At 40.1% G+C, this 10225-nt stretch overlaps 4 non-coding genes and 4 pseudogenes across 4 annotated transcripts; all 8 read right to left on the bottom strand.

Moving 5' to 3' along the window:
* Nucleotides 1-1942: 1942 nt before the first annotated feature.
* On the bottom strand, nt 1943-2063 carry LOC144514938 (5S ribosomal RNA). The gene has a single exon (XR_013501633.1). It is a non-coding gene; the product is annotated as a 5S ribosomal RNA (ribosomal RNA).
* An 876-nt stretch (nt 2064-2939) lies between these two features.
* LOC144514939 (5S ribosomal RNA) lies at nt 2940-3058 on the bottom strand. Its single transcript, XR_013501634.1, has one exon. It is a non-coding gene; the product is annotated as a 5S ribosomal RNA (ribosomal RNA).
* An 873-nt stretch (nt 3059-3931) lies between these two features.
* Nucleotides 3932-4050, bottom strand: LOC144514936 (5S ribosomal RNA; annotated as a pseudogene).
* An 873-nt stretch (nt 4051-4923) lies between these two features.
* On the bottom strand, nt 4924-5043 carry LOC144514940 (5S ribosomal RNA). The gene has a single exon (XR_013501635.1). It is a non-coding gene; the product is annotated as a 5S ribosomal RNA (ribosomal RNA).
* Nucleotides 5044-5921: 878 nt separating this feature from the next.
* On the bottom strand, nt 5922-6038 carry LOC144514937 (5S ribosomal RNA; annotated as a pseudogene).
* An 875-nt stretch (nt 6039-6913) lies between these two features.
* LOC144514934 (5S ribosomal RNA) lies at nt 6914-7033 on the bottom strand. The gene has a single exon (XR_013501632.1). It is a non-coding gene; the product is annotated as a 5S ribosomal RNA (ribosomal RNA).
* Nucleotides 7034-7906: 873 nt separating this feature from the next.
* Nucleotides 7907-8027, bottom strand: LOC144514941 (5S ribosomal RNA; annotated as a pseudogene).
* An 872-nt stretch (nt 8028-8899) lies between these two features.
* Nucleotides 8900-9019, bottom strand: LOC144514935 (5S ribosomal RNA; annotated as a pseudogene).
* Nucleotides 9020-10225: the final 1206 nt, after the last annotated feature.

A 10225-nucleotide genomic window follows, 5' to 3' on the forward strand; every position in this document is an offset into this window, starting at 1 on the left:
GGTCTCCATCAAGTACTGACCGGCCCGACCTGCTTAGCTTCGAGATCGGATGAGATCGGGCGTGTTCAGGTGGTATGGCGTGTGAGTGTACCAAGTGAAAACAAGCTATTTAAAGGCGATGAACCCAGGGTTCTCAAGGCTGTGAGCATGATTTGCAGGTTGAGAGTACTCAACTACATGTAATCACACTAGTAGTGCACCTGCCACATTTTGCAGTAGCTCTCTGGTAGTTCAACTACATTCATCTTGAACCAACAAGTTGGAATTGCTTTTTTTGCTCTCTTTTTGGTACCCTTGATGCCTGCTGTATTTTTAAGCATTCTTTCATTTGTTTTGTTCCATATTTATTCATTCATTTAGCCTGTTGCTATGGTGCCCATGTATCTTATTTCCATGTTTATTTTTTCATTACTGTAATTATTTCTCAATTCTTTTGAACTTTACCTTCTCAGACTTGAGTGACTTATTCGTCTTCCATAAATTTGCATGATCCAAAATGTAGATATCTCTGATTTCAAAACTATCCAGATTGGCATAATCTTGAAGAACGAGTATTCAATTCATGGTCAAAGTGCATGAGCTCCTACTTGAATTGTTGAACACTGTGAGGTTGTTTATTTTAGTTTAAATTAAAGATATTTGCTTCAAACAGTTGCATCCTCCGTACAGTTTCCTTGTCAGCTCTGTCTCCAGCAAAGGAGGAGTGGCGCCCTCTGGCGATGGTGAAATGAAGCTTTGCAAACCACTGTCTTTATTTTCTAAAGCTCACTAGATGGCAATCTCTGTTCAAAGAAAAGGGTTAAAGGAATATGGCAATTCAGTGTGTTTTCAGCCCTTTGTTGAACAGAAAGTGGCATCCTAGTGACGACTCCAGAAAAATCGAGACGGTGTTTTTCTTGCAGCTTCATTTGACCATTACTAGCGCCCTACCTGCTGGCGGAAAAGAAAAATCTTACAGCACCGGGTATTCCCAGGCGGTCTCCCATCCAAGTACTGACCCGGCCCGACCCTGGCTTAGCTTCCGAGATCGCCCGAGGATCGGGTCGTGTTCAAGTGGTATGGCGTAGCGAGTGTAGCAAGTGAAAACAAAGCTATTTAAAGGACGATGAGACCCCAGAGGTTCTCAAAACTGTTGAAGACGCATGGTTTGGGGTTGAGAGTACTCAGCTACATGTAATCACACTAGTAGTGCACCTATACATTTGCAGTAGCTCTCTGGTAGTTCAACTACATTCATCTTCGAACCAACAAGTTGAATTGCTTTTTTGCTCTCTTTTTTTCGGTACTGTAATTAACACTGCTGTATTTTTAAGCATTCTTTCATTTGTTTTGTTCCATATTTATTCATTCATTTAGCCTGTTGCTATATGTATTCTTACATGTATGTATTTCCATGTTTATTTTTCATTACTGTAATTATTTCTCAATTCTTTTGAACTTTACCTTTACTCAGACTTGAGTGACTTGTAGTCTTCCGTAAATTTGCATGATCCAAAATGTAGATATCTTTGATTTCAAAACTATCAGATCGGCACAATCTTGAAGAACAAGAACAAAGAATTCATGGTCAAAGTGCATGAACTCCTACTTGAATTGTTGAACACTGTGAGGTTGTTTATTTTAGTTTTAATTAAAGATGTTGCTTCCAAAAAAAAAGTTGCATCCTCTCGTACAGTTTCCTTGTCAGCTCTGTCTCCAGCAAAGGAGGAGTAGCGCCCTCTGGCGATGGTGAAATGAAGCTTTGCAAACCACTGTCTTTATTTTTCTAAGCTCACTAGATGGCAATCTCTGTTCAAAGAAAGGGTTAAAGGAATGGCAATTCAGTGTGTTTTCAACCCTTTGTTGAACAGAAAGTGGCATCTAGTGAGCTCAGAAAATGAAGACAGTGTTTTGCTTTGCTTCATTTGACCATTACTAGCGCCCTCTGCTGACGGAAAAGAAAAGCTTACAGCACCGGGTATTCCCAGGCGGTCTCCCATCCAAGTACTGACCCGGCCCGACCCTGCTTAGCTTCCGAGATCGGACGAGATCGGGCGTGTTCAGAGTGTGGTATGGCCGTAAGCGAGTGTACCAAGTGAAAACAAGCTATTTAAAGGCGATGAACCCCAGAGGTTCTCAAAACTGTTGAAGACGCAGTTTGGGGGTTGAGGAGTACTCAACTACATGTAATCACACTAGTAGTGCACCTATACATTTTGCAGTAGCTCTCTGGTAGTTCAGCTACATTCATCGTCGAACCAACAAGTTGATTTGCTTTTTTTGCTCTCTTTTTTTCGGTACTGTAATTAACACTGCTGTATTTTTAAGCATTCTTTCATTTGTTTTGTTCCATATTTATTCATTCATTTTAGCCTGTTGCTATATGTATTCTTACATGTATGTATTTCCATGTTTATTTTTTCATTACTGTAATTATTTCTCAATTCTTTTGAACTTTACCTTTACTCAGACTTGAGTGACTTGTCGTCTTCCGTAAATTTTGCATGATCCAAAATGTAGATATCTTTGATTTCAAAACTATCCAGATCGGCACAATCTTGAAGAACAAGAACAAAGAATTCATGGTCAAAGTGCATGAACTCCTACTTGAATTGTTGAACACTGTGAGGTTGTTTATTTTAGTTTTAATTAAAGATGTTGCTTCCAAAAAAAAGTTGCATCCTCCGTACAGTTTCCTTGTCAGCTCTGTCTCCAGCAAAGGAGGAGTAGCGCCCTCTGGCGATGTGAAATGAAGCTTTGCAAACCACTGTCTTTATTTTCTAAGCTCACTAGATGGCAATCTCTGTTCAAAGAAAAGGGTTAAAGGAATGGCAATTCAGTGTGTTTTCAGCCCTTTGTTGAACAGAGAGTGGCATCTAGTGAGCTCAGAAAAATGAAGACAGTGTTTTGCTTTGGCTTCATTTGACCATTACTAGCGCCCTCTGCTGACGGAAAGAAAAAGCTTACAGCACCGGGTATTCCCAGGCGGTCTCCCATCCAAGTACTGACCCGGCCCGACCCTGCTTAGCTTCCGAGATCGGACGAGATCGGGCGTGTTCAGGAGTGGTATGGCCGTAGCGAGTGTACCAAGTGAAAACAAGCTATTTAAAGGCGATGAACCCCAGAGGTTCTCAAAACTGTTGAAGGCACGCAGTTTGGGGTTGAGGAGTACTCAACTACATGTAATCACACTAGTAGTGCACCTATACATTTTGCAGTAGCTCTCTGGTAGTTCAACTACATTCATCTTGAACCAACAAGTTGAATTGCTTTTTTGCTCTCTTTTTTTTCGGTACTGTAATTAACACTGCTGTATTTTTAAGCATTCTTTCATTTGTTTTGTTCCATATTTATTCATTCATTTAGCCTGTTGCTATATGTATTCTTACATGTATGTATTTCCATGTTTATTTTTTTCATTACTGTAATTATTTCTCAATTCTTTTGAACTTTACCTTTACTCAGACTTGAGTGACTTGTAGTCTTCCGTAAATTTGCATGATCCAAAATGTAGATATCTTTGATTTCAAAACTATCAGATCGGCACAATCTTGAAGAACAAGAACAAAAGAATTCATGGTCAAAGTGCATGAACTCCTACTTGAATTGTTGAACACTGTGAGGTTGTTTATTTTAGTTTTAATTAAAGATGTTGCTTCCAAAAAAAAAGTTGCATCCTCCGTACAGTTTCCTTGTCAGCTCTGTCTCCAGCAAAGGAGGAGTAAGCGCCCTCTGGCGATGGTGAAATGAAGCTTTGCAAACCACTGTCTTTATTTTCTAAGCTCACTAGATGGCAATCTCTGTTCAAAGAAAAGGGTTAAAGGAATGGCAATTCAGTGTGTTTTCAACCCTTTGTTGAACAGAAAGTGGCATCTAGTGAGCTCAGAAAATGAAGACAGTGTTTGCTTTGCTTCATTTGACCATTACTAGCGCCCTCTGCTGACGGAAAAGAAAAACACAGCACCGGGTATTCCCAGGCGGTCTCCCATCCAAGTACTGACCCGGCCCGACCCTGCTAGCTTCCGAGATCGGACGAGATCGGGCGTGTTCAGGAGTGGTATGGCCGTAGCGAGTGTACCAAGTGAAAACAAGCTATTTAAAGGCGATGAACCCCCAGAGGTTCTCAAAACTGTTGAAAGGCGCAGTTTGGGGTTGAGGAGTACTCAACTACATGTAATCACACTAGTAGTGCACCTATACATTTTGCAGTAGCTCTCTGGTAGTTCAACTACATTCATCTTCGAACCAACAAGTTGAATTGCTTTTTTGCTCTCTTTTTTTCGGTACTGTAATTAACACTGCTGTATTTTTAAGCATTCTTTCATTTGTTTTGTTCCATATTTATTCATTCATTTAGCCTGTTGCTATATGTATTCTTACATGTATGTATTTCCATGTTTATTTTTTTCATTACTGTAATTATTTCTCAATTCTTTTGAACTTTACCTTTACTCAGACTTGAGTGACTTGTCGATCTTCCGTAAATTTGCATGATCCAAAATGTAGATATCTTTGATTTCAAAACTATCCAGATCGGCACAATCTTGAAGAACAAGAACAAAGAATTCATGGTCAAAGTGCATGAACTCCTACTTGAATTGTTGAACACTGTGAGGTTGTTTATTTTAGTTTTAATTAAAGATGTTGCTTCCAAAAAAAAAGTTGCATCCTCCGTACAGTTTCCTTGTCAGCTCTGTCTCCAGCAAAGGAGGAGTAGCGCCCTCTGGCGATGGTGAAATGAAGCTTTGCAAACCACTGTCTTTATTTTCTAAGCTCACTAGATGGCAATCTCTGTTCAAAGAAAAGGGTTAAAGGAATGGCAATTCAGTGTGTTTTCAACCCTTTGTTGAACAGAAAGTGGCATCTAGTGAGCTCAGAAAAATGAAGACAGTGTTTTGCTTTGCTTCATTTGACCATTACTAGCGCCCTCTGCTGACGGAAAGAAAAACACAGCACCGGGTATTCCCAGGCGGTCTCCCATCCAAGTACTGACCCGGCCCGACCCTGCTTAGCTTCCGAGATCGGACGAGATCGGGCGTGTTCAGGAGTGGTATGGCCGTAGCGAGTGTACCAAGTGAAAACAAGCTATTTAAAGGCGATGAACCCCAGAGGTTCTCAAAACTGTTGAAGACGCAGTTTGGGGTTGAGGAGTACTCAACTACATGTAATCACACTAGTAGTGCACCTATACATTTTGCAGTAGCTCTCTGGTAGTTCAACTACATTCATCTTCGAACCAACAAGTTGAATTGCTTTTTTTGCTCTCTTTTTTTTCGGTACTGTAATTAACACTGCTGTATTTTTTAAGCATTCTTTCATTTGTTTTGTTCCATATTTATTCATTCATTTAGCCTGTTGCTATATGTATTCTTACATGTATGTATTTCCATGTTTATTTTTTCATTACTGTAATTATTTCTCAATTCTTTTGAACTTTACCTTTACTCAGACTTGAGTGACTTGTCGTCTTCCGTAAATTTGCATGATCCAAAATGTAGATATCTTTGATTTCAAAACTATCCAGATCGGCACAATCTTGAAGAACAAGAACAAAGAATTCATGGTCAAAGTGCATGAACTCCTACTTGAATTGTTGAACACTGTGAGGTTGTTTATTTTAGTTTTAATTAAAGATGTTGCTTCCAAAAAAAAAAGTTGCATCCTCCGTACAGTTTCCTTGTCAGCTCTGTCTCCAGCAAAGGAGGAGTAGCGCCCTCTGGCGATGGTGAAATGAAGCTTTGCAAACCACTGTCTTTATTTTCTAAGCTCACTAGATGGCAATCTCTGTTCAAAGAAAAGGGTTAAAGGAATGGCAATTCAGTGTGTTTTCAACCCTTTGTTGAACAGAAAGTGGCATCTAGTGAGCTCAGAAAATGAAGACAGTGTTTTCTTTGCTTCATTTGACCATTCACTAAGCGCCCTCTGCTGACAGGAAAAGAAAAAGCTTACAGCACGGGTATTCCCAGGCGGTCTCCCATCCAAGTACTGACCCGGCCCGACCCTGCTTAGCTTCCGAGATCGGACCGAGATCGGGCGTGTTCAGGGTGTATGGCTGTAGCGAGTGTAACAAGTGAAAACAAGCTATTTAAAGACGATGAACCCCAGAGGTTCTCAAAACTGTTGAAGAGCGCAGTTTGGGGTTGAGGAGTACTCAACTACATGTAATCACACTAGTAGTGCACCTATACATTTTGCAGTAGCTCTCTGGTAGTTCAACTACATTCATCTTGAACCAACAAGTTGAATTGCTTTTTTGCTCTCTTTTTTTTCGGTACTGTAATTAACACTGCTGTATTTTTAAGCATTCTTTCATTTGTTTTGTTCCATATTTATTCATTCATTTAGCCTGTTGCTATATGTATTCTTACATGTATGTATTTCCATGTTTATTTTTTTCATTACTGTAATTATTTCTCAATTCTTTTGAACTTTACCTTTACTCAGACTTGAGTGACTTGTCGTCTTCCGTAAATTTGCATGATCCAAAATGTAGATATCTTTGATTTCAAAACTATCCAGATCGGCACAATCTTGAAGAACAAGAACAAAGGAATTCATGGTCAAAGTGCATGAACTCCTACTTGAATTGTTGAACACTGTGAGGTTGTTTATTTTAGTTTTAATTAAAGATGTTGCTTCCAAAAAAAAGTTGCATCCTCCGTACAGTTTCCTTGTCAGCTCTGTCTCCAGCAAAGGAGGAGTAGCGCCCTCTGGCGATGGTGAAATGAAGCTTTGCAAACCACTGTCTTTATTTTTCTAAGCTCACTAGATGGCAATCTCTGTTCAAAGAAAAGGGTTAAAGGAATGGCAATTCAGTGTGTTTTCAGCCCTTTGTTGAACAGAAAGTGGCATCTAGTGAGCTCAGAAAAAATGAGACAGTGTTTTGCTTTGCTTCACTTTGACCATACTAGCGCCCTCTGCTGACGGAAAGAAAAGCTTACAGCACCGGGTATTCCCAGGCGGTCTCCCATCCAAGTACTGACCCGGCCCGACCCTGCTTAGCTTCCGAGATCGGACGAGATCGGGCGTGTTCAGGAGTGGTATGGCCGTAAGCGAGTGTACCAGAGTGAAACAAGCTATTTAAAGACGATGAACCCCAGAGGTTCTCAAAACTGTTGAAGACGCAGTTTGGGGTTGAGGAGTACTCAACTACATGTAATCACACTAGTAGTGCACCTATACATTTGCAGTAGCTCTCTGGTAGTTCAACTACATTCATCTTCGAACCAACAAGTTGAATTGCTTTTTTGCTCTCTTTTTTTTCGGTACTGTAATTAACACTGCTGTATTTTTAAGCATTCTTTCATTTGTTTTGTTCCATATTTATTCATTCATTTAGCCTGTTGCTATATGTATTCTTACATGTATGTATTTCCATGTTTATTTTTTTCATTACTGTAATTATTTCTCAATTCTTTTGAACTTTACCTTTACTCAGACTTGAGTGACTTGTAGATCTTCCGTAAATTTGCATGATCCAAAATGTAGATATCTTTGATTTCAAAACTATCAGATCGGCACAATCTTGAAGAACAAGAACAAAGAATTCATGGTCAAAGTGCATGAACTCCTACTTGAATTGTTGAACACTGTGAGGTTGTTTATTTTAGTTTTAATTAAAGATGTTGCTTCCAAAAAAAAGTTGCATCCTCTGTACAGTTTCCTTGTCAGCTCTGTCTCCAGCAAAGGAGGAGTAGCGCCCTCTGGCGATAGTGAAATGAAGCTTTGCAAACCACTGTCTTTATTTTTCCTAAGCTCACTAGATGGCAATCTCTGTTCAAAGAAAAGGGTTAAAGGAATGGCAATTCAGTGTGTTTTCAACCCTTTGTTGAACAGAAAGTGGCATCTAGTGAGCTCAGAAAAACTGAAGACAGTGTTTTTGCTAGCTTCATTTGACCATTACTAGCGCCCTCTGCTGACGGAAAGAAAAACACAGCACCGGGTATTCCCAGGCGGTCTCCCATCCAAGTACTGACCCGGCCCCGACCCTGCTTAGCTTCCGAGATCGGACGAGATCGGGCGTGTTCAGGGTGAGTATGGCCGTAGCGAGTGTACCAAGTGAAAACAAGCTATTTAAAGGCGATGAACCCCAGAGGTTCTCAAAACTGTTGAAGACGCAGTTTGGGGTTGAGGAGTACTCAACTACATGTAATCACACTAGTAGTGCACCTATACATTTTGCAGTAGCTCTCTGGTAGTTCAACTACATTCATCTTGAACCAACAAGTTGAATTGCTTTTTTTGCTCTCTTTTTTTTCGGTACTGTAATTAACACTGCTGTATTTTTAAGCATTCTTTCATTTGTTTTGTTCCATATTTATTCATTCATTTAGCCTGTTGCTATGTATTCTTACATGTATGTATTTCCATGTTTTATTTTTCATTACTGTAATTATTTCTCAATTCTTTTGAACTTTACCTTTACTCAGACTTGAGTGACTTGTAGTCTTCCGTAAATTTGCATGATCCAAAATGTAGATATCTTTGATTTCAAAACTATCAGATCGGCACAATCTTGAAGAACAAGAACAAAGAATTCATGGTCAAAGTGCATGAAATCCTACTTGAATTGTTGAACACTGTGAGGTTGTTTATTTTAGTTTTAATTAAAGATGTTGCTTCCAAAAAAAAAAGTTGCATCCTCTGTACAGTTTCCTTGTCAGCTCTGTCTCCAGCAAAGGAGGAGTAAGCGCCCTCTGGCGATAGTGAAATGAAGCTTTGCAAACCACTGTCTTTTATTTTCTAAGCTCACTAGATGGCAATCTCTGTTCAAAGAAAGGGTTAAAGGAATGGCAATTCAGTGTGTTTTCAACCCTTTGTTGAACAGAAAGTGGCATCTAGTGAGCTCAGAAAATGAAGACAGTGTTTTGCTTTGCTTCATTTGACCATTACTAGCGCCCTCTGCTGACGGAAAAGAAAAAGCTTACAGCACCGGGTATTCCCAGGCGGTCTCCCATCCAAGTACTGACCCGGCCCGACCCTGCTTAGCTTCCGAGATCGGACGAGATCGGGCGTGTTCAGGAGTGAGTATGGCCGTAGCGAGTGTAACAAGTGAAAACAAGCTATTTAAAGACGATGAACCCCAGAGGTTCTCAAAACTGTTGAAGAGCGCAGTTTGGGGTTGAGGAGTACTCAACTACATGTAATCACACTAGTAGTGCACCTATACATTTTGCAGTAGCTCTCTGGTAGTTCAACTACATTCATCTTGAACCAACAAGTTGAATTGCTTTTTTGCTCTCTTTTTTTCGGTACTGTAATTAACACTGCTGTATTTTTAAGCATTCTTTCATTTGTTTTGTTCCATATTTATTCATTCATTTAGCCTGTTGCTATATGTATTCTTACATGTATGTATTTCCATGTTTATTTTTTCATTACTGTAATTATTTCTCAATTCTTTTGAACTTTACCTTTACTCAGACTTGAGTGACTTGTAGTCTTCCTTAAATTTGCATGATCCAAAATGTAGATATCTTTGATTTCAAAACTATCCAGATCGGCACAATCTTGAAGAACAGAACAAAAGAATTCATGGTCAAAGTGCATGAACTCCTACTTGAATTGTTGAACACTGTGAGGTTGTTTATTTTAGTTTTAATTAAAGATGTTGCTTCCAGTTGCATCCTCCGTGCAGTTTCCTTGTCAGCTCTGTCTCCAGCAAAGGAGGAGTAGCGCCCTCTGGCGATGGTGAAATGAAGCTTTGCAAACCACTGTCTTTATTTTTCCTAAGCTCACTAGATGGCAATCTCTGTTCAAGAAAGGGGTTAAAGGAATGGCAATTCAGTGTGTTTTCAACCCTTTGTTGAACAGAAAGTGGCATCTAGTGAGCTCGAAAAAATGAAGACAGTGTTTTGCTTTGCTTCATTTGACCATTACCGCTCCCTCTGCTGACGGAGAAAAGAAAAAGCTTACAGCACCCGGAGTGTTCCCAGGCGGTCTCCCGTCCAAGTACTGACCCGGCCCGGCTGTGAGCTTCCGGGTCGCGGACGAGGGTCCGGGCGTGTTCAGGGATGTGGTATGGCCTGCTAGAGTGTACCAAGTGAAAACAAGCTATTTAAAGACGATGAACCCCAGGGGTTCTCAAAACTGTTGAAGCGCAGTTTGGGGTTGAGTGCTCAACTACATGTAATCACACTAGTAGTGCACCTATACATTTTGCAGTAGCTCTCTGGTAGTTCCAACTACATTCATCTTCGAACCAACAAGTTGAATTGCTTTTTTGCTCTCTTTTTTCGGTACTGTA

This window comes from Sander vitreus, unplaced genomic scaffold, assembly GCF_031162955.1.
Source record: "Sander vitreus isolate 19-12246 unplaced genomic scaffold, sanVit1 ctg761_0, whole genome shotgun sequence".
Lineage (NCBI taxonomy): Eukaryota > Metazoa > Chordata > Actinopteri > Perciformes > Percidae > Sander > Sander vitreus.